This window comes from Rhinolophus hipposideros, assembly GCF_964194185.1.
Source record: "Rhinolophus hipposideros genome assembly, chromosome: X".
NCBI classification, from domain to species: Eukaryota; Metazoa; Chordata; class Mammalia; order Chiroptera; family Rhinolophidae; genus Rhinolophus; species Rhinolophus hipposideros.
Window position 1 is genome coordinate 33254836 of NC_138046.1, and position 20026 is coordinate 33274861.

The 20026-nt window shown below is 36.0% G+C and overlaps 1 protein-coding gene across 5 annotated transcripts in view; it reads right to left on the reverse strand.

The window, feature by feature from the left end:
• Positions 1-20026, reverse strand: part of STAG2 (STAG2 cohesin complex component) — a gene marked incomplete at its 5' end in the record, with an annotated part of 126261 nt that overhangs the window by 102716 nt on the left and 3519 nt on the right. The window contains one exon of one of the 5 annotated variants that reach the window (XM_081043691.1): positions 12885-12941. The exons of the other annotated variants lie outside the window; for them this stretch is intronic. Of the gene's footprint in view, positions 1-12884; positions 12942-20026 lie in introns of those variants that run through there. 5 annotated transcript variants of the gene reach the window in all.

Genomic DNA, 20026 nt, shown 5'->3' on the forward strand with positions numbered 1-20026 from the left:
TGAATGCTAAGTAACATAAAACCTTTGGTCATATTTGCTACAAATGCTTTCCCAAATTTGTTTTCATCTTAATTGTTCATTTCTGTACCGTAAAGACATGAGTTTAATCTCACTGACATTTTGTAAAATAATCAAATTATCAAGCACATTTCATGTTTCAGAATCTTAACATAATACACTATATTTAATTACTTCCATATGATAAACTGGTCATTTTACAGATGAGAAAACAAACAAAAAACACAACTAATTTCCACAAGACCACACAGTTAATGAGTAAAGATGTCATAGGATTTCAATTTAAATTGACCTCACTCTAAGGCTTACAACCTTCTTTCCACTATCCCAGGCTGCCTCAAAATACATTCAAAATGTTTTGGGAATCTATTCACCATTACAAGTATAAAAACGAACCAGAAAACTATTAAGAAACCCAAATACCTTTGTTGTCTGCCAGCCAATTTATCTAGTAGCATACAAATATCCAAGATCAAAGACAAGGAAGATAAGAAACAATACAGAATGGATCTGAGGAGGAGACCTGGGTTGGAATCCTGACACGTTACTTTGTAATGTTGAATTATTTCCTACACATATATAAAATGCAGAGTTAAAGCTTTTTCCTGATTTAAAATTCTGTGGTTCTAAAGAACAAAGAACCAGAATCAGGAAACACAGGATGCTCTAGTGTTTATTTTAGGAATTCTAGGGCCCGCTGGGTGGCTCAGGAAGTTGGAGCTCCGTGCCAACTCCAAAGGCTGCCATTCAGTTCACACATGGGCCAGTGGGGCTCTCAACCACAAGGTTGCTGGTTCGATTCCTCAACTCCCGCAACGGATGGTGGGCTCCGCCCGCTGCAGCTAACAACAGCAACTGAACCTGGAGCTGAGCTGCGCCCTCCACAACTAAGACTGAAAGGACAACAACTAGACTTGGTACAAGTCCTGGAAGTACTCACTGTTCTCCAACAAAGTCCTGTTTCCCTTCCCCAATAAAATCTTTAAAAAAAGGAATTCTAGTTGTGTGACCTTGGGCCATGTAGTTTGGCTAAAAGGCTAATTCTTCATATTTGCTACAAATATGAAGCATGAATACTACAAGACTTTCCTCCCTAATTATGAGGACAAAGTGAAATGCTATGTAAACTGTACAATGCACTTAAAGTATGATGAGATCATCACTACTATTACATTTGATGAACACACATAATAACCAACACTCAGAATTTGACATTATGTAATACATTCAACACTGGAGAATACAGTGCAAACAAACATATCTTCCAGCCCCCAGTTCTTCTACAAGATGGTGGCAAAAAAGCAATATAGTTGACCCTTGAACAACAAGGGTTTGAACTGCACGGGTCCACATATTTGTATTTTTTTTCCAATAAATACTGTAAATATATATTTCTCTTAAGATTTCCTTAATAACGTTTTCCTCTGGCTTACTTTCTTGTAAGAATACAAGTATACCACGGGGGTATACAATATACCACGGGGGCCAAAAAATGTATACACATGACTTGTATTCATCTTTTGTTATCAGTATATATTGAGTGTTACAATTTTAATAGTTTTTTTGCTTTCTTAAAATGTGTATACATTTTTTGGCACCCTCTGTATAATACATATAACAAATAAAATATGTGTTAATTAACTGTATTATTGGTAAGGCTTCTGGTCAATAGCAGGCTATTAGTAGTTAAGTTTCGAGGGGGAGCCAAAAGTTATACTCAGATTTTCAACTGGGCCGAGAGCACCCCTAACCTCGCATTGCTCAAGGGTCAACTGTACTTTCTAACTAATCTTTTCTCACCTGCTTCAGATTTCTTAACTTCTACAACTTGCAAAAGAAACTTGTCTAAGTTTGGAAATATAGCAGGTCCTTGAATAAATGTCATTTCATCCAACATCATTTTGTTACAATGTTGATAAGATGCCACAGAAACTTAACTCTTGTTTGTATCAATTATCCTATGGTAAAACTGGTTTCATTACACATAAATTTGCTTGAAGTCACATAACCTAACAATTACGTTAAGTGAGGACTTACTGTACACCAAATTAGATACTTAAGAATAAAATCTCATCCTAACTTGTGAAGATAAAACTAATCAGAAGAAAATATGCTGTCATAGCTCAGACCAGCTCAGACATAGTTACATACAGCAAAAGATTTATTTAATGAATTTGAGATTGGTGTCTTTTTTCAGCCTTACCTCTAATTTCTTATACTCTACAGTAATACTTTCGAAAAGCCCCTCAGATCTCAAAAAACTTTTTCCTGCTTATCAAACTGATTTAAACAAAACAAAACACCTCTGAGCAGTTTCTAAAAGTTCAGACATTTAGTTACATTCATGACTAGGATTAAATTTATTTCTAAATATTTTAGTAAGTATACAGATAAATTATTCATTCAACCAATATTTCAATACCTATTATATATACCAGGCACTGTTAAGAGACACAGAGGTTACAGCATTAAACAGCAAAGCCCCTGCTTAAATTCTAGTAGGGGAAAAAAGAAAATACCAAGTAGTGGTGAAAGTTACCAGGAAAGTAAAACAAGGTGATTGTGTTGAGAGAGGAGCAGTGCTCCATTCACTACATTTAAACGTAATATAAATATGCATGATCGTTTTAACTAAAGCTATAAATAACACATTTATGTTCCTAACTAAAATAAGTCTTGATCTATAAAAAGTGTTTAAAAATTAACTATTCTTGTTTCCATTTGTCCTGAACTTCTCTCCTCAGACCTGAATTGTTTTTTTATTACAAAGCTGCAAGTGTATCTTTAATCACTCTAAAGTTAGATAGTCCAGAACATTCTCAGATATGCTAAGGACGGTTATCTTTTCCCAAGGTTTCACAAGGCCTTGGCACTGACAAACTCTCGATATGAGGAGTCTACGGAATACTACCTGGCATAACCATAAATGCAATCATGTAATTATTTTTCTTTAAAGAATGATGTATAACAGTCAATTTTACTTTCTCTACCCTGCTCGTGACTAAATTGTTACTACCACCCTTGGTGCTGGGTGGTGGCCTGCACCAAGGTTTCTGGTTCGATCCCTGCATGGGCCACTGTGAGCTGTGCCCTCCTTTAAAAAGAGAGAAAGAGAGAGAAAATGAGAAGGAGGGAGGGAGGGAGGGAGAAGGAGAGAGGCGAGGGGGGGAGAGAGAGAGAGAGAGAGAGAGAGAGAGAGAGAGAGAGAGAGAGAGAGAGAGAAGCTGAACTACCAATAAAATTTTAATTTCACTGTAGGCTTCATTGCTAAAAACAAATTACACCGCAGTGAGAAAAAAATCTGGGCTTTCCCCACTGATTCTCTCATCGTCTATTTACAATTTATAAAACACTTGAGCACAAACTACCCACTGAATGCAACTTAGCACTTCTGGGCTAGACAAAAGGATGCACAGATTATTGCAGGTTTCCTAAGCAACTGCTGTTTGTAAATTGAAATGAACTACAACCATGAATAAGGTTAACGGGCATTATAAAATAATGCACAGATCCAATTTAAAATAATTAGATACATTTATTTAATACTAAAAACTATCACTACCAGAAAACTAGTGTTCTCTGTCACATTCAAAATACCTTGCTCAAAAATAAGGGAAAATATTCATTCTAGCTGGTAATCAAAGAAACGCAAAATAAAGGAACCTGACATACCACTGGCAAACTGCTTAAAATAACACGTCCAAAGCAGGGATAATGTGGTTACCATATATCACAGTAATGGTGGCACTGTAAGGTGAGTACAACCCTATTGGAAAATAATACATCTTCATTTACTAAGAGCTTTAAAAGTTCACACTGATTGACAGCTGGATCCCACTGTTGGACATAATTAGATAGGGGGGAAAAACAACAAAGCTACACAGATGCAATGCCATCTAAATCAGAGGGGAAAGAGACAAATGTACAGCAAGAAAAACAATTAGGTAGCTAGTTCATGATATGGCACAAAAAAAGACAAGTGTGTATGGCTAAACTGGTTCTGAAAACCAATTCCAAGGTGTGTTGTGGGGTTTCCACAGAGCACACCAGGTAATTCTCCAGATTTCAGCTGGGTGTCCTACAATTCATCTTAATTCTGATACAACCCAATGGGACACAGCACCGGACTTCACAGGTTAAGAGTTAAGCTCTACAAGACTACACCCCTCCCCACTTCAGACACAGTGGCAAGTCCAGGTTGTTGTTACCTGTGCTTCTGACAGAGTGGTAAGGTTCCAACAATCCCCTCCTCAACTTCAATTTACTCAAAAGAAACATTTTGCTTACTAGATCACCAGTTTATTATGAAAGGATAACTCAGGAACAGCCAGATGGAAGAGATGCATATGGCAAGGTATAGAGAAAGGGCTTGGAACTCCCATGCCCTCTCAGAGAGCACCCTTCTCCCCATATCATTCTCCGAACCGTCCTTTTGGGTTCTTATGGATGAAGACTTATTTACATAGACATGATTGATTAAATCATTGGCCATTGGTGATTAAGGTCTATCTCCAATCTCTCTACCCTCTCTGATGGTAAGGGTATGGGAAAGTTCCAACCCTCTATCCACAGGGTTGGCTCCATGGGCAATCAACTAGTCCCCATCCTTAGATGTATTCCAAAAGTCACTTCATTAACAAAAAAGACACCTTTTACTCTCAGCACTTTGGAAATTCGAAGGGTTTGGGGAGTTTTATACCAGAAATGGGAGGAAGACCAAGTATATATTTCTTATAAATCACAATGCCACAATATCCCTACCTCACATGATAGTCAAAAACAAATTCCAGATGCATTAAACATTTAAATGTGAAAAAAAGCAGAAGAAATTTCCATGTGTTGGGTAGGAAAGTGGAGTGCTGCAGATTATATTGGAATATGGAAAAGCATTTGTTTTGTATTCTTTTCACTTAACAATATACGTGGTGTGATTAAAAAATACAATGAACACGGCTGCCCAGTGCCACCCAACAGAAAGATAGGGATCTTCAATACAGGAAGCAGCGCGTTGAACCTTAGTAACAGTGTGTGACAAGTTTCAACTTGTTCGGTGCAGTCAGTTGTGTGTGAGCTACAGTTGAGAAAAGGTGTGTTTGAAGGTGTGCCACAAGGGCGGCCGGATGGCTCAATTGATTAGAGTGCGAGCTCTGAACGACAGGGTTGCCGGTTCGATTCCCACATGGGCCAGTGAGCTGCACCCTCCACAACTAGATTGAAGGACAACAACTTGGAGCTGATGGGCCCTGACAAAACACACTGTTCTCAATACATTTTATTAAAAAAAATAAAAGTGTGCTGTAAATCATCCCCCATCATGACTACACTCCACGTCACACATCGCTTCTGGTATATAGCAGTTTCTGTCAAATAAATGTGTATATATGTATGTATATACTTACAAGCAGCAGAGTACAGCATTAGGAATAGGGAATAGAGACAGTGGAAATGTCATGGCCCGGTGTGATGTCAGAGGGATAGTGGATGGGGGGAGAGGGGTCCACACAGTGTGAGGGATATAAATGATAAACATCTAAGTATTACTTTGTCTTGTGCACCTGAAACTAATAATAATAAAAAAAACATTACGGTGTGTCCTCATCTACCTTATTCACAGGATCTGGCACCGTGCGACTTCTGCTCTTCCCCAAAGTCAAAATGACCATGAAAGGTAAACGTTTTGAATCAATTCAGGACATCAACGCAGCCACCATAGCATAACTAAAGACACTCAACATGCCTCCAATAAGGGGCTAACATCCAAAATATATAAGGTACTCTTACAACTCACCAACAAAAAGACAAACAATCTAATTAAAAAATGGGCAGAGGACATGAACAGAAACTTCTCCCAACAAGACATACAAATGGCCAACAGATATATGAAAAAATGCTCAACTTCACTAGCTATTAGGGACATGCAAATCAAAACCACAATGAAATATCACCTCACCCCAGTCAGAATGGCTATCATCAACAAGACAAATAGTATCAAGTGTTTGAGAGGCTGTGGAGAAAAAGGAACCCTCATATACTGTTGGTGGGAATGCAGACTGGTGCAGCCGCTATGGAAGGCACCGTGGAGGTTCCTCAAAAAATTACAAATAGAATTACCAAATGACCCAGCAATCCCTCTCCTGGGTATCTACCCCAAAAATCTGAAAACATTTATACATAAAGACATGTGTGCTCCAATGTTCATTGCAGCTTTGTTTATGGTGGCCAAGACATGGAAACAACCAAAATGTCCTTCGATAGATGAATGGATAAAGAAGTTGTGTTATGTATACACAATAGAATACTATTCTGCGGTAAGAAAAGATGATATAGGAACATTTGTGACAACATGGATGGATCTTGAGTATAATGCTAAGCGAAATAAGTCAGACAGAAAAAGTCGAAAACCATATGACTTCACTTATATGTAGGATATAAAACTGAAAGCAACAAAGGAATAAGACTCATAAACAAAAGACTCATAGACAAAAACTCAGACACAGACAACAGTTTAGTGGTTACCAAAGGGTAAGGGGGAAGGGAAGATGGCAGAAGAGGTTAAAGGGGGTCAAATATATGGTGATGGAAGAACTGACTCTGGGTGGTGAGCACACAACGTGATACACAGATGATATATTACAGAACTGTACACTTGAAACTGTAATTTTACTTAAAATTACATAGCATCACCTCAATAAATTTAATTTTAAAAAGCAGACACAAAAGGGCTTCCAGAATTGCTTCAGAAAGTAGCAAGAACAATGGGATGAGTCTGTTCAAAGCGAGGGGGAGTATTTTGAGGGGGATTAATGGCAATGTGTCTTTTACTGTAATAAAGTTTTATTTAAACATTCACTGTGTATTTTGGTCACACCTCGTATACATTCTTACAACCATACAAAGCATGCACACGGCACTCTGTACTTACCCTTTTGGAACACTTCACATATTTAATTGTAACTGCTTATTTAATCTTTTTCCCCCTACTACACTATAAATTCTACGAAGGCAAGGACCAGGCCTATCTTGTTCATTCCTATATCCCCAAGTTCTTAGCACAGTGCTTGCTACATACTAAACACTCAAATATTTGGGGAACAATTATACTTCTGGGTATATACAAAAAAGAATTGAAAGTAGGGACTTGAACAGATATTTGTACACCCAGCAGCATTTTTACAACAGTGAAAATGTGGAAGCAACCCAAGAGTCCCTCATGAATGAAAATGTAGCATATGCATACAACGGAATATTATTCAGCCTTAAAAGGGAAAGAAATTGACACATGCTACATCATTGATGAACCTTGACAACATTATGCCAAGTGAAGTAAGCCAGTCACCAAAGGACAATTATTCTATGCTTCTCCATAAATGAAGTATGCAGTATTGACAAATACATAAAGATACAAGGAGAACACTGGTTAACAGGAACTGTTTGAAGTCGGAGTGGTTATAGGGAGTTGTTTAACAGGTCCAGTTTCATTATGGGGAAGAAGAAAAAGTTCTGAATATGGATGGTGGTGATGTCTGCACAACAATGTGAATGTATTTAATGCCACCAAACTGTACACTTAAAATGGTTAAAACAGTAAAATGTATGTATATTTTACCAAAATAAAAAATAAGTACTTCTGTACTTATTTAAGTACTCATAAATGAATTATGAGTTTTTTCACATTGATAATAATTTCTCTTTGAAATATTTTACTAAGAAGCAGAAAAGTAAGATTTTATAAGATACTCATGTCTGACATTTCTATCCAACATAGCTTTTGTACAAAACTTAAAGAAAACTTTAAGTTGCTGCTTACACCCTTATTTCACATGGAAGTAAAGAAAAAAAAAGGTTTTCCTTTTCAAAATAGACTTCAGCAAATCCAATAATTATCATAGCTATTTTGAAGAGAACATAAATTCAGTATATCTATTATCTAATGCCACTCATATTTTTAAGTAAAATTAATTCTTTGATTACCCGTACTAAAATAAATGTTTCATGCATAAAGAATTCCAACAAAATTTTAGTTAACTTTTTCGAATGTAATAAGCCGGAGAGGCCCTCCCCTGTCCTGGACTACTTCCCAGCTTAGTCTTATTCTCGGTAACCTGGGTCCCAGTGTTAAAGAACCCAACTCCCAAGAGAAACCACAAAGAAAACAATCTACACAAGGATAATCATTGATTATACATCAGCTTTAAAGATAATTTCAACTTGACATAATTGGAACAACAGCTTTTATATTGTATACAATTTAAAAGCATCTCCCAGATGGAGAACATGCCATCTGGATTCTTTTCAAATATGAGACACTTATGCATTTTATGCTACATTGTCCTAGATTTTCTCCTTTATCTTCCTAACTGCTCTATCAATGGTCCTACTTCTTCCTCCTGCCCAATCAACAATGAGGTTTTCACCCCTGACCCTCTGCTTCTCTTTATAAGTTTCCCCCTCTAAAAGACAATGTACTCCATGTATCGGCATCCCTAACATATGTCTCCTGCTCTTATACCTGCTGAACTCGTTGCATAGTATCAGTTTACGGTTTAAGTTTACGGTTTAAGTGTCTAAAATACAATTCGTCTTTCTCTCCCAAATCAGCTACCATTTAAATGCAAGAGCATAGTAGAACAATTATTATTTATCACTATGTTCCAACTACATACGTTGCAAGAAATTTTCTGAGTAAAAGAAAAAAAAAATTATGCATTCCAGGACATCAGAAAATAATGACTTATGTGCTATCAAAATATTAACTAAACACAATTATTGAAAGTTTAGATAACTGGCAGTTTTCTTAACATACACACATATGTATGTACCTATGTTGTATGTTATTTCCTACTAAATTATAAATGGCAAAGCTAGGAATCCTGTTTGAAGCCAACTAACTCCCTGCTTCACATCTAACTCCAAATTGTGCACATCACAAACATATTAGAATTGGTCAATGAATGAAACTTGAGGTAAAATGAGGGGTTGAAATTTAAGCTGTAAGAAAAGGATGGATGGCAGACCTCTACAAAGAGGTAAAAAGCTTTACAGAACCTAGAAGCTGAGCTGAGGGCACACTCAATAGCATAAGCTTCTAAAAACTACAACTCAGACTCAACTGTGTCCCCACTCCCACACTAAAACAGGCCCAAGCACATGCCATAGCACTTCTTTTTTCCAGGGAATGCCCATATTGCTCCATTAAAGTTAAATCAATTTAATTCACAATCAGCTTGCAAGTCTCCTGAGTCTCAGGATACCACATAATACATCCTATACTATGTACATGCTATACTAATACACAACCTATACTATGATCCGAGCACTGTTCTAGGTGCTGGGGGTAAGGCAATGAACAAGACAAATATCCTTGCCTTCATTGAGTTTACATTCTAGTGTAGGGAAAGAGACAACCCATGTAAAACTATGTTTGATGATGAAAAGAGCCTTGCTGAGAAACAAAGCAGAGCAAGGAGGAAAGGGAGTGCTAGGGACAAAGGACATTATTTTACATGACATGGCCAAAGAATGCTTCAGTGAAAGGCTAATTGCTTGAGCAAAATGTCCTGAAGAAATGAGGAGCCAAGCCAGGCAGAGGGACCAGCAAGTACAAAGGCCCTGAGGTGAGAACCTATTTGGGCAAATTACTGTTTGCCCAAAAGTAAGACCTAGCTGGACAAATCAGCTCTAATGCATCTTTTGGAGCAAAAATTAATACAAGACCCGGTATTATATCATATCATATAATATCATATCATATATGTATATGATACATAATATATTACATAAGACCCGGTCTTATAGTAAAACAAGACAGGGTCTTATAATTTTTGCTCCAAAAGACGCATTAGAGCGGATTAGCTAGGTCTTATTTTGGGGAAAACACAGTACTTAATTTCTGTGGGGCTCAGTTTTCTCATCCATAAAATGCATATATCTCCTACATGTAAGAAGTAAAGATAGTATATTACATCAGGTATTTGACACATAAAATATACTCAATAAATGAGAATATTGCAGTTATCTGGGGGCCTATCAGGTCAGCAAAACCCTCAGAATATTGTGTGGTACACTCGGAAAACGTTAATTAGTCCCCATAATAACAAATAAGGCGAATGAGATTGTACCTATTTTACACGTGGGAAACCTGAAGATCAGAAATTTGCCTAATCCTCTGCTGATCTCTAAACTTCCTATAAAGATGAACAAACATAACTCCACAATTAAAGAGAGACCCTAAATACATTGCCAGGATGAGGAAACCACTCACATGAATGTCAGCTAATCAGCAGTATGGTGCTGCAACGCTACAAACAAGGACTCTAGAGCCATATTGCCTGGGTTCACATCAAGATTCCGTTACTTCCTAGGTACATCCTCAAATAACATCATTTCATTCAACATCATTTTGTTATAATGTTGATGAAAAAAACCAATTCCTGGCGAGGACCACTGTCTGCGTGGAGTTTGCATGCTCTCCCCATGTCTGCATGAGTCTTTTCCAAGGACTCCTTCCCTCCTACATCCCAGAGATTTCACATGAGGTGAACTGGCGTGTCTACATTGTCCCAGTCAGAGAGAGAGAGAAAGAAAGAGACGGGGGGGGGGGGGGGAATGCGCCCCGTGACAGAATGGCCTCCTGTCCAGAGTGGGTTCCTGCCTTGTGCCCTGAGCTGCTGGGACCGGTTCCAGCCACCGGCGACCCTGAACTGGAATAAGCAGGCTGGAAAAGAATTCTCTTACTTGTTTTTATTCATCTTTCTTAAATGGATGTGTAGCTCATATTTATTTCAATATATTAGAAATGTACTGAGTCTATTTAAAAGTTTGGTCATGTTTTTGTGACCAGAAATATATCAATTAGCCTATGGTAAAACTGATTTCACTATGTCGGTTCACTTCAAGTCTGTTTCCAAGAACCTAATGACAACATTAAGTGAGGACTTACTGTATATGTCCTTGGGCAATTTTATGTTTCCTCTCTGCACATGTTTCCTCACCTATAAATAACAGTACCTACCTCACAGAGTTACTGAGAGGATTAACTCGGTTAATTTTTGAAATCACTTCTACTTCAGTGCCTAGCATATAGTTATCTAGAGTTAGTAGTAACAGCATAAAAGTAAAAAAAGGAAATTACTATCAAAACATTTCTACTTTCCATGGAGAATTTTAGAAATTGTAAATATACCAGAGGTAGAAAAGCAGAAAATGAAAAAAAAAAAAAAAAACAACAGAACAATACAAAGTGCCATCATAATGTTGCCTGCATTTACAACAATTTACCTCAACAGATTGTTCCTATAAGTATTATCGTGTTTCCCTGAAAATAAGACCTAGCCAGACCATCAGCTCTCATGCGTCTTTTGGAGCAAAAATTAATATGACACAGTATTATATTATATTATACCAGGCCTAATATTAAAATAAAACCCGGTATTATATTATATCATATATTATACTGGGTCTTACATTAAAATAAGACAGGGACTTGTTATCAATTTTTGCTCCAAAAGACACATTAGAGCTGAGGGTCCGGCTAGGTCTTATTTTCGGGGAAACACGGTATTACCCTTTAGTAAGAACACTACTCTTGAGACATGCCAATGATGCTTTAGCTAACATTTTGTTTCATAATTTATCTTATAACAAGTTTAATTCCTTAATATTAATTCAGATGTCACCCTACTGAGGATTAAAACAAGTACAATAAAACACACTTCATCATCTTCCCCCATCCAACCCTCTTCTAGTTGTTACTTGATGTTTGTTATAAAATACGAAACACATCACATGTAACTTCAGACTGAGATTGATTTATCCTCTATCAGCTCTTGGTAGAAAACAAGTCTTTCTCCTATTTAACTTCCAAAAATGTTGACTACCTTGAGATGTTTAACTCCGTCCTCAGTCTCATCAATTTAGGATTGTCTCCTTTATTTCTCTACCTCCAAAAAAGTTATCACTATGAAATCTATAAATCATCCCACTGGGAGGCAGTGTATCACCATGTGAAGATAAAGTATGCTGGGATTAGGCAGAATTGGATTCAAAAGGAACAAAAGGAAGCTCCACCACTTTACTAGCTGAGTTATCCTGGGCAAGTCACTTAACCATTCTGAATCTCAGTAAATGAAAATACCAACTACCCCACAAGGTTGTCTTAAAAAATAAAAAAAATTAAATGTTAGGGACTCTCATACAACTAGTACATAATACCCTGTAGTTACAGACTTAAATTTTATCATTAATGCAAAGCCAATTAGAAGAAATAATTGACTATTTCTCTTCCAACACACAACTCTTTAACATATTAACAATGTGATTATAATGCAAGGTTACATTTCTAGAAAACCTAAGATTTTAATTATCTCAGAACCTGTAAAATATGTACTACAAAACGAGATAAGTTTTCAAAATCAGATTAAAAAAATTATTCCAAGTCTGAAAAAGTTAACAATCTAGTTCTGAAACAAATTTGGATATTCACCGATATTGTACATTTAAACACCACATATTTACACACACACACACACACACATACACACACACACACACACACAAATTACCTCTCCAGTTAGGTTTGCTCTTTTTCTGCAGCAACCTGGATGAATGTTTCAGTCTAACTTCAACGGTTTAGGAACCAATTCCCTACTAAAAAATCTTTTCTAATATAATCCCGTATTGTCTAAATAATCCCTCTGAAATTTTTCAAATATATTTAGGACACCCAAATATGAATGCAACTACTGAACAGTCCTCAATGAATAGTAGTACATTATGCATTGATATTTAATCAAAACTCAAAAAAGTACATATACTCAGAACTGGAAAAATCCATTTGTCATTGACAAATTTGCTTTTCAAAAACATACCTTTTCATGCTGCTGCTTCCCTGCCAGCCACGGCTACCACCACTTCCTCAATTCTCCTGCCAGGGATAAAGTCTGAGGAATGTCTTTTGGCCTAAATGAATGGTAGAAACAGGGAGGGACATATCCCGAAGGGAAAATATTATGGCTTTCCTAATATTTCCTACATTTTCTCTACTTCTTCAGTGTAGAAGGGAAATCCTCAAAGTAGGTTCACATTCCTATGTTTAATAGTACTTCTTTAACCACAAAAGGCCTTTTTTAGTAAGAGAATATTAACCATGTTCTGTATAATAACATTCTAGTCTCCATAAAGTTTGCAAATTAGATGCAAGGCAGTAGACACAATGGTGAGTATAGTAAATTTCTCCTTGCTTTTGAAAAGAGAAAAAAGGTTAGAAATCCAAGAAAAAAGGTTATCATATATCTCAATCCTGAAACGGAAATACTTCAAATATACCAAACCCAAATGATATCATATGTAATGAATTTGATGAGTATCATATACTGCAAAGATATTTCAAACTAACATTCCAGCAGAATCCGAAAGTAAAACATAAGCATGTATAAATTTAAATTCCTATTCTAAAGCAAGCATTTATAATTTGAAATAAAGAAAGACAGAGTCCCATAACAGAGTGATTGCTGATTGCCTCTTTTGCTTTTACACAGAACCACAGTATCACCTAGGTTTCAACCTTTGGATAACAGTAACTGGTTATAGGGGATGATCATGGGCTCTTTTAACTTAGTTTATTAACCACCACCAAAGTCTGAAGCACTCCAAGGCTACATTAACAGTCTTCAATTGGCATTTTTTCCTAAAGCTTTACAGGAGTCCTTATTTTTAAATACTTGTCATTAATTTCAAATTAAGGACACGGTTATCAAAAGTGTATTGACAGCTATTGGTATTAGTCCAATATTCTTTAATATAGTAATCCCAGTATGTTTTTAAAAAGGGTTGTTTTTAACCCTTTCATGTGATAAAGCCCAACTGACAGTGTTACCAGAGGACAAAGACTATAATCTAGTTTACGACTGTATCCCGTCGGCACTTGCAATACTAGGTGATATAACAATGAACGAACTTTTTTGAGAACCTGAAGAAACGCACACTTACACATTCTGTATGTACTTTCGTAGGGTTCTCAACACATTTCCACCCTATCAATGGACCCCAAGTTAAACACAGGCAATAGCTTTTGAAACACCAACTGTATTAATTTCATATAATAAATCGAGTCCACAAGAAATAAACTTTTATCTACCAGTCACTCAAATTCCTTCATCTGGTCAGAGATGCAGTTCCCCATGCCCCTTCCAACGTCATGGTGGCTTTAATGAAGTAAGTAAAATACTTTTTAAAAAATTGAATAGGGCGGCCGGATGGCTCAGTTGGTTAGAGCGTGAGCTCTGAATAGCAGAGTTGCCGGTTCGATTCCCACATGGGCCAGTGAGCTGCACCCTCCACAAATGGATTGAAGACAATGAGCTGCCGCTGAGCTTCCAGAGGGGTGGCCGGATGGCTCAGCTGGTTAGAGCACAAGCTTTCAACAAGGTTGCCAGTTCAATTCCCCCATGGGATGGTGGGCTGCACCCCCTGCAACTAAAGATTGAAAATGGCAACTGGACTTGGAACTGAGCTGCGCCCTGCACAACTATATTGAAGGACAACGACTTGGAGCTGATGGGCCGTGGGGAAACACACTATTCCTCAATAAAAATAAAAATAAAATTAATTGAACAGACCTACTTAACAACCTGTTTATAAAATAGTGACACCAATAAAATCTCTAAAAGTGAACTAGCTAGGGGAGAGACACACACAAATTCCTCAATGAAATGTTAAAATACCCAAGTATGGAAACAAAACATGAAGTCCTTTTAAGATCAGATCTCTACCATTCACCCCCACTGAAAGAAAAAGGGGAAAATCTTACTTTACAATATAGCAAATCTATAATTATGCTGATATCATTTCTCCAAATGTTTGAATTTACCTACAGCAATTATTTTTGAGGTGTGGAAGGTACCACAAACATAAACAGGGCAGGAATACAAAGCAACAACAAAACTCACCAAAAATAAGAGAACTGTTAATTTTATGAAATGACACATCAATCTCTGTAAGCCTTAACTTTCAAATTACGTAACCCAATCAGTTTAACTTAGAGATAAGTCTCTAAACTGGACCTTTTCCTTTCTTTTCTAGTACCCATTTCTCCTCCCCAGTCACAAAATTATTGCTTTCAGCTTTCTTCTCAAAAGAAATTTTCCACATTAAGAACCCCCATGAAATATCATACAATTTACATTTCCTCCTAAGAAAATGGTAAGAGTCTGAATATGTAAGGAAGACAAACACAAATATAAATAGTATATAAGTAATTATCCTGGAGTTTTTTATTTAGGGGGACCTCAGAGAAGGTGGTTTCCAACTTTAAGACATACAATTACTGAAGTCTTAACAGTCACTTGAAAAAAAGCCAACTGGAAATTCTACTGACTTTTTAAAAAAAACACTGCATCGTCTTTTACTATTGACCCCATACCAATAAAAACGTATCCAAAAGAGTAAAAATAAACTCTCAGAATACGGAAGTTTAAAGTAATTTAAATCACTTTCATGCCCAAAGAAATCTCCATAGGGGTTTTGAATCCCTTCCGACCACTTACTAATCAGGCAAGTCACTTGGTCTCCCTATGCTTTGCTTCCTCTTCTGAAAAAGTGGGTATTAATTAGGTTCATCATACATCCTAGTTTCTGAGACAGCCCTAGTTTATCCTATTATCCCAGCATGCCATCAGGTTAGTGTTCCCTTTCACTCTCAAAAGTATCCTGTTTTGAACAATAAATCATATGGTCATCCTACCTCATAAGGTTATGAACATTGAGTTAATGCACATAAAACATTTGTAACAGTGTCTGGCACATAGTAAGAGTTCAGTTGTTAGCTATTGTTAATGTTACAGTCACTGTCAAAGACTTATTAAAAGTCTTTTATTAAAAATGTTTTGAACTGTATAATCAGAGCTTCTACAATATTCCTTTTTACAAATAAAATTATACACTTAACTTCTCACATTCAATTTTTTAAAACAACTAAGTAGCACTAACTGCTTGAAATCAACACTAACCAATTTATCCCACAGAGACGGCAATTATTATCAGTTGCATTCACATTTTATCATACGTAAGTTTTAGTAGAGGCTATAGTAGGGTTACTGACAGGAAAGTAACCGTGGAAAGTAAAAATTCGGTTAGTGCCAAATCGAGTTCCTGAATATTCTAGCAGCCTTTCTCAACCAGGGTTCCTCATGTTCACCATAGAACTCAGAAAATGATTTGAGTGACAACTTCCTGAATTCTCCCAAGAATGGTACATTACTGGTATCTTTCTAGAGGCACAGGAGAGAAACAAATTTATTACATACAATAGATGCCTTGGGGCATAATTCTGTTGTAGAACACCAGGGTCTTGGTATTCTTGGAGTACAAAGGGGGAAATATGGATGAAAAGACTCAATATTGAACAAAGAATCTGGGTAGAAGACTGCATCACCTGGAAAAATTATTACCTACAGAATGAAGCTCAAGGAAATGATTAACATAAAATACATAAATTTGACTCATGGCTATGAAATGCACTAATATATTCAGTTTTATTTTGTCCCCACTAATTTATCTCAGGCTAGATATCCAATATCTATCATTCCTTCAGATAAGAAAAAAGCCTAGTTATAGTTTATGAAATGCAGGAAGGAAAAAGAGGAAAAGCAAAGAAAACTGAGATAAAGATTCTGATCACTAACGAATCTAATAATCCAGGGCATCAATATTATCTACCACCTGATAAAAATAAGAACAAAATTTAATAAAGTGAAAAGATGAACGAGAATAGATAGCAGAAACAGAGAAGATATTAACACTTAGAAGAGAATATTTTTAAAGTACCATTAAATAACAAAACAAAAAAAAATCCCCCTACAGAACCAATCAGAGCAGTGAATTATAAAAAGAGTCACCTAAATTTTAATTTCAAATCTAACCACTCAATAAACAAGATGTATGATTGGGGAACTATTCTCAGTCACACTTCGCCTCCATTCAGTATAGAGCATAAATGACATAAAGGGAAAAAAAACAGTGAAACCATTCTATCTACCATAGTATGATCAAAAAAAAAATCAAGAATACAATTCAACATATTATCCCACAAACTGTTGTATAATGAGCATACTCAAAACCAAAGCTCAGATTTAGTATAAAATATAGTTTAGACCTTTCATCAGGCAGCAACTCATCTAACCCCGTGTAAAAGTCTGCATTTATCTTGCACTATACATGAAAAAACTCTTCATTTTGTAACATTAAAATGATACATGCTTTCTGGTTATAGAAAACCCAATACCTAAACCAGTTAAGGGAAACTACTGAGCTTAATAAAAAAGCAAAGCTTTTGGGGTCAAACTAATTTGGGTGTGAATTGAGACCGTCAATTATTATGTGACAAGTCATTTATTCTAAGAGCCTCAATTTCCCCATCTGTAAAGTGATAATAATCACCTATCTTGCAAAGGTAGCTGAGGAGATTAAACAATACATGTTAAAACACATAGCAGTTATTGGCATTTAAAAGGAACTCAAAATCTTAGACTATCTCAGGATTCAACAAGTCAAATCCCATTACAACAAATGTTATCCATGCAAAAGTGTAAACAGGACTTACTTTCTTCCCCCTCTAGCAACATTCAACAGAATTTAAACTATTTTTATAAAGGAATTTTACCTTTGAGTTGTACATTAGATTACCCAGTTTATAGAAATCTCCCTAGTTTGTCTCATCAAGCCTAGTCATGTATTTTCCAATTAAAATAATAAAAAAAGAACAGGCCATTGACATTATTCACCCTCCCTTCCTTTGGGGGAAGGGAGTTTTAAACAATTTCAATAATCTCTTGATTATTAAAGTATATGTAAAGACTTCTTGTTTTCTTCTGGTTACTATCAAATATAGAACTGCAAGCATACATTAAAATCACAATTCAGGCAGATTACCACCACAGCTGCTAAAGAGATGTAGTTTTTTTAAATGCACATATACAAAAATTAAGACTCTCCTTACACTGAAGATATGTAAAATTGGGTTAAATTAAATGCAAAGCAGGCAACTCACAAGACTGAAAAAAAAATCAAAGTGACAGTTTTGTTTTCTCATGTATCTTTGCCAAACAGAACATACAATAACTACCGCTTATGATAGCCAGAGACATAGAGAATTATTATACAGGGACAGTATTGAACCACAAATTACAAGTCACAAACATATATAAAAAGTAGAGAATTATAAAAGGAAAATGTGAATAACTTTTAAAATAACCTGTATCTTTAAAAAGTTTTTTTCTTTACTCTCCAATGATTAATCACATTTCCGTATATACTGATACCCATAGCTAACTGATATTATCCCTTTCCTTTGCTGTGCTCCCCAACTCCCAAAATCTAGGTATATCCTAGTGCTCCACTGTACAGTAAACTGTCGTTCAAGTCTTTGAATAACCTAACAGCGATTTCAAAGTGCTAATACAAGCCCAGGTTTAAAAAAACAAACAAACCAACAAAAAACTTGAGACAAAAAAGTCACAGCATTAAAGAGATATGAACGTTATCCCCCAGATATGTTAACAGAGAGATCACTGTGTCCATTTAATGTAAATTTTAAGCTCAAAAATTAACTTGTAGCATCAAAACCTCAAGCCTTCCATCTATTATAAAGAACCCAAAGCAAAAAGAATGCTATTCACTATTTACTCCCTTCCCACACATGACTGTGGGTGGCATCAGTTTAAACATGCAGAATATTAAGCATTACTAAACTGTCCAAGGCCGTTTTTCAGATCTACCCTAAATTCCCTAAGGATCATTTGAGTCTGAGCCTGTCCCGGACCCAACCCCATCCATTTTAACTCACAAGTCCTCGGGCAACCACCAAAGTCAAGAAGGTCTAAAAAGAAAACAATGAAAAAGGAATGTAGAATTTAATTTCATTAAAATCTTGAGTGCCCGAACTTTAAAAAAAAAAACCCTAACTAAATAGACTTCAAAGTTACCCAACTAATTTGTTGGTTTAGTCGTTTAGCAGTTGCCTCACCACAATAAAATAAATCTGAAGCCACAATCCACAACATCTACTTAAGATTATTTGCATACGAATAAGAATTCAAAATATGTAATGTCTTAACCTCCTTCTAAAGCTTAAATGAATATGAAATATAAAGACTAATATTAACAATTATGAAATGTCTATTCCCAGACAAGTGTGGTATTTTGTTTTCATAATGAATAGGGAAGACATTTCGCCAAACATTAAATTAAATATCCGTTATTTTGGATTCCCTTTAGAACTTTAAAATATATTGAAAAATGCATCTCATAGAAAAAAAACTGACATTTAACACCACAAAATTGCAGAAAATAAGGTACTAACCTTCAAGGAATTTAGGAGCAATTCACAAACACACTAAATAAGGAGACAGGGTTTTAACTGCATTGCACTTTTATTTTACAGTTGATGGGTAATGGTCAGAATTTTTGTACTAGAAAACATTAAAATAATTTACATATCAACTTTTAACTATTTATAATCTTGGGGATTTTATATGCAAACATTTTATATGCAAACATTCATTTTCATATCAGTTTTTTAAAAAGAGCACACCTCACCCCCACTGCCAGTCTCTGGTACCTTAGAATGGTATAGTTATTTCACAGTGGGAAAGAATGACTAATAAGCACATTTCTTTTCCAGTCCTTTGCTCTACCCATTCATTTAAACACCAAATATTGAAACTGAGTTCAACTCCTACCTCCACCCTCCTACCAAGAATTCAATTCTCCCTAGGGCAGCTGATTCCCTTCCACTGACTGTCACTTACTCCAACTGCCAAAGCCCCTCCTATTAATAGTAAATCCTTTCATACAGACTAACTCCAACTTAATGAAATAGACACCAAGCAGAATTTACACAATTAGCGAATGTAATTTTCCTATTTTCAAAGGATTTAAAATAACTAAAAGCAGAGCACATTCCGACTGTTACAAACATTTAAAGTTCAACCAATTTATAAACATTTATTCTATA